The 4,092-nt window shown below is 48.6% G+C and overlaps 1 non-coding gene across 1 annotated transcript; it reads right to left on the bottom strand.

The window, feature by feature from the left end:
* Positions 1-2,484: 2,484 nt before the first annotated feature.
* On the bottom strand, positions 2,485-2,557 carry Trnak-uuu (transfer RNA lysine (anticodon UUU)). The gene has a single exon. It is a non-coding gene; the product is annotated as a tRNA-Lys (tRNA).
* Positions 2,558-4,092: the final 1,535 nt, after the last annotated feature.

Below are 4,092 nucleotides of genomic sequence, written 5' to 3' on the forward strand. Positions count from 1 at the left end.
AACAAAATGAAGGAAAACGATGTGGTGATCGAGAGCAAAAACAGATGGAAAGTGATGGAATTGCCTCCCTTGCTCTCTCTCTCTCTCTCTCTCTCTCTCTCTCTCTCTCTCTCTCTGTCCATCTTTCGCTCGCTTTCGTCTCGTTTACATGGAAAAAACATGGAAGAGTAGCGACCGGTCCTTATGCTCCTTGCATTGCTTTGTTTCGCTAAGCGGGTCTCGTGAATTCCGTTCCGATCCGTCCGCTGAATGCGCCTTTCATTTTGCGTGAAATCATCTCCATCCCGGGGTACATTATGCAAAACAGCGCCACCAGCGTCTCGGCGGTATGGTAACTCGCTGGGTGCAGAGGGAGCTGGCTGGCTGGCTGCTAGGTGGTGGCATGCAGCTTGCGCCCGAAACATGGATGTGCACTTTCGCGTGCAGCGAACTCACCGTGAGCTTAGCTTTTAATACATATTTATATCTCTGTGTTCGTCGCGCTTTCTTCTTCTGCACAAGGATTCGCACCGTTATGATGGTTATGCTCGCTCTGGTCTGGTGCATGCGGAAGCATCCGAAGCGGTGGAATGTTGTGTTTCGTTTGCTCCGTTTCATTCGGATTCCATTGTAAAAGTAAAATGTAATGTTAGTGTTAGTGACAAGCCACAGGAAAAGGGACATTAAAATAGTATACCATCTTTTTGAGCAACATGGTATTTCCTTGGGAATGTTAATGTTGCAGGACACCGACGAGCTGTAGTGGTGCATCGGTAAGAACCGTTTGGGAAATCATTTTGTCTCCACTTCATTCACAGCCAAGTTCCCTTCTGTCACCGATCAATCAAATGAAACAGTGCAGGCTCCTTACTTCAACCCTGCCAGTGCCAACGGGACTCGAGGACTCGGATTGCAAAATGGCATCTAACCGGCCAGAGGATGAAAAACGATGGCAAACGATGCATTTTAATCCGCTTCTTCTGCACAGCAGATGCGGACTTGCGTCGCGTTCTGCTGCTTCTGACAGCAGCCCAGGAAGACGAACACTTGACACGAGCAATTACAACTACTTATGCTGCTCGCTGGCTGGAAACGCCGGTCGTGCCCTGGTGGAAGACATTATTTTCATTTCAAACCCTTCCCTGTCCTCCTAGTCCCAGCAGTACTCGACATTTCAAGGGCTTTCCGGGCTCTTGGGAGGAAATTAACGAGCGAAATTAGTGAAACGATGGTCGCAGCGAATTCATTACCTTGCGAGGCATCGTACTGGACGACTGCTGCTTGTGGCCTTTTTTCGCTGCAATCTGAAAACAGTGGAAGGAGTGGAAGATTGTGCATCGCGGAATGCGTCCTGGCCGCTTTTGTCGCGTTGAGGGGTTGCTGGTGCTGCAGCAACAGATTCGTGCTGCCGAGGATGCCAAAGTACTCGACACGTTCCCGTGTCCTCGTCACGTGCCATCAACGGGTGCTTAGTGGGGTTGAAGGCTCTTGGTGCTTAGGTTACGTCTGCTCGCGTACTCCCGAAAATGGCAGATAGTCCGGCTGTCAATTGCGATGGAATGGCATGTCAAGAGGGAAGGAACGATAATTCCGCTCTCTTTCTCGCACACAAACACACTAACTGTGTGAAGGACTCTCTTTTAGAGTACCTCCTTACGGGAGGTGTTGTGTGGCCAAGGTACCGAAACTATTAGCGACATCAAGCATCTTCTTTCTTCTCGATGGTGTCCTCGAGTGAGGGACCTTAGGACCTCATTTCACGCTAAAGCGTTCGCCGCCTTTCTTATCATCGCCAGCAGAAAGGATGCAACGTTGCTTATACAATCACATTACACACCCTCAAACGGTGTAGTGGTGGTATGGCGTCGTGATATAAAAATAATAATCGAGATCATTATGCGGGGTCTACGTTTGTCGTTCGGTGCGCAAAAGCTAGACCTGACCGCGAGGCCACGGATGTTAAATGCTTATTTAATTACATTTTAAAGAGGTCGAGGACATGGTTGACCTACGGTACACGGAAGATGTTACTGCAGGCCACCGTTGCAGGCGATTGCCGAGCCAAGAATCACCATTTATGAATCGTTTTCGGTCGCTTTTAGTCTGTGCCATGCCTACTTTGCCTCCATTTTAAGCGAGGTAGAAATCTTAATAGACAATCTTCGAGAGTTAAACAAGCTGCGTCGGATCTTGCAGGGGTCAAGCATTTATTAAAAAACAAACCAACGCACCTACTTTTCTTTGAGCCGACTCCAAAGCTTTAGAGTTACGCGCTGGCCACGCTCACGATGCGCGAAGCGAATTTGCATATTCTCTACCGTTCACTGTGATGTTCCAGGCGAGTAACCACCATCTTAGGTGATTCTCTCATGCTGATCCCCATTGTCATTGTTATCTCTCTGCCATGGCGCCAACGCATCCACTCCAGCTCCAAAGAAGATTCTCTCTGCATGTGACAACAGTGCGCGTAGAGATCGATGACGCATCTTCAAAAAAGATTCATGCCGCCCGAATAGGGACTTGAACCCTAGACCGTTGGATTAAAAGTCCAACGCTCTACCGACTGAGCTATCCGGGCTCGAGAGAGGATCACTCTGCAGTAAAAAAGAATGCACATGGAAGCGAATGGAGCATTTTTCCAAAGTCTCGGTCCAGAGCGTTGGTCGGCAAAAGTGTCTACACTACACTACAATTAGTGGTTTAGTGTGCTAGTAGACGCAAGAAGCATAATTTACTTTGCTGGTTTTTTTTGTCACCCAATCAAAACCATTTCCGTATACGTTTCGTAATTCCCATTTCCTGCTTTTGGTGTTCGGTGAATTTGGATTATTCTTGTTTTTTGGTTCGCTCTCCAGGCACCACCTCAGAGTCAGCTCTATGGTGCGCATAAAAGTGACCGCATTTGCCGAAGGTGTTTACATTCGCTGTCGTCCCGGTAATGTTCTGCTAACGGTGACGGCGGTTTCGTGCGCAATGGTCAATGCGGCTGTAGACGGTCAGCAGAACATGTTTGCTCGTTTCATTTACACCGTGGCGAGTGGTGGTAGTGACGATTTTGGTTCAACCAAACATCTGCTAGAAACGGTCATTAAAATCGTGTTAAAATTGGCGTTTGCTCGTATTCTGTGGAATGCCCATCGAAATGCTGGCTAACTGTTTGAAAAGACTGGCTACTCATTGAAGGTCAAACTCTTCTACTGGATAATTCAACGAGCTGGTCCGTTTTCTCGCATTGTACGATAACGTGATCCTATAACCAGACAAACAGTAGGCCCTTACACGTTCTCGTCCACACTAAGCCGCTCTCCCGGCCGGCCTTGCACGCCGAAGCGATAATTCCTGAACATTATACAATACATGGAAAGCCAGGCGAAGATTCTCGGCTTCATTTACGTTCGTTATGTTTAGTGCTACGCAATTCAGCGCACCCCACCGAGAAGGCCCTTCTCGCCAAGGATGTAAAGCAGATTAGGCTCATTTGCGAAATTACACGAGTTCATCAAGCGAAGCAATAATTCATCCAACGAGCGATGCCTCCGGGCCTAGTGCCGGCCGCTCTGTTATCATTTCTCCCGTCAAATTAGTGTCAATTGAAATTCAACCGGATTCTTAAAACAAACGATCCCGCATCCCCGCGTACACTCCAACGCTCGTGATGGAAAGCGATACCTACGCGAGGGGCCGCGATGCCTACTGACTGTCAGTTGCCGGCTGCCGGCTCTAGGAATGGCTCGATGGCTGCTGCAGGCATCGTGTTGCACGATGGAGGAGGACGACGACGACGGCGAGTGTTTGGCGGAAGGCATAAATTTATGAAGTTGTATCAATTTGTAGCAGTTGAGCGTCGCTGTAGCGCCTATCACGCGGCGGTATGAGTCGAACCGTGGCGTAGATTTCGAGCTTGCGAAGGAAGTCTAACTTTTGCGGGCCTCTCGCGTTCCCGACCGTCGCCGTCAGACTACTACTTCATCATCGGATGAGTGTTTCCCCAAGCCGGTTGCCCTCTGCTTCGTGGTTTTCTTCTTTTCAGACGTTAAGCGATGTTTGGTTTTGTTTTCTATGGATTTGTTTCTTGTTTTTTTCAGTTGTTGCGAGAAGAAAGTTGAGCTCTCG

The sequence above is a fragment of the Anopheles aquasalis genome, chromosome 2, assembly GCF_943734665.1.
Source record: "Anopheles aquasalis chromosome 2, idAnoAquaMG_Q_19, whole genome shotgun sequence".
NCBI lineage: Eukaryota > Metazoa > Arthropoda > Insecta > Diptera > Culicidae > Anopheles > Anopheles aquasalis.